The sequence below is a fragment of the Neoarius graeffei genome, chromosome 22, assembly GCF_027579695.1.
Source record: "Neoarius graeffei isolate fNeoGra1 chromosome 22, fNeoGra1.pri, whole genome shotgun sequence".
Lineage (NCBI taxonomy): Eukaryota > Metazoa > Chordata > Actinopteri > Siluriformes > Ariidae > Neoarius > Neoarius graeffei.
In genome coordinates, this window is record NC_083590.1 from 25,191,682 (window position 1) to 25,192,505 (window position 824).

The following is an 824-nucleotide window of genomic DNA, read 5'->3' on the forward strand; positions in this document are numbered from 1 at the left end:
GTGTCAGTATGCATGCACGCATTATAACTTAATACTCTAGATTTGTCTACACGCAGTGGTCAAGTGATTACATTAAAACGTGTGTGTGTGTGTGCTGAAGAGAGTGACTTGTCCTGACTGTGATATTTATCCATGTGGACTTAAGCCAGTATCTCACTGGGCTGCAACAGCCTGCGACTAGTTGGAGACACAACAATTGCGATAAAATATGCGAATTAGTGACAATTTTCACTTGGGAATCACACTGAATTGAAATTCGCATATTTTACCGCAATTGTTGTGTCTCCAACTAGTCGCAGGCTGTTGCAGCCCAGTGACATACACTCGCACTTCCTGTCTCACGTAAACTGACTTGAGAAGGGTTCGCGACAGCTTTGCGACACCAGCGACGCATTTGAGAGAAATTTTGTTGCACGTATTTTTTGAACATGTTCAAAATTTCAGCGACGAAGGAGCGACACTTTGCGACTCATGCGAGGAAACTGAGAAGCCCTGCGAACGTTTCAAGACACTTTTGAAACTCTGACGCGAATGACGTTCGTGATTTGTCGCAAGCTGTCGCAGCCCAGTGAGATATTGGCTTTAATCACACACACTAAATATAAGTACCAAGTTCAGTGACTTCCTCTTAACAGAAAAACAAGTCCATCCATCCATCCATCCATCCATCCATTATCTGTAGCCGCTTATCCTGTTCTACAGGGTCGCAGGCAAGCTGGAGCCTATCCCAGCTGACTATGGGCGAGAGGCGGGGTACACCCTGGACAAGTCGCCAGGTTATTGCAGGACTGACACATACAGTAGAGAGAAACAACCATTCACAC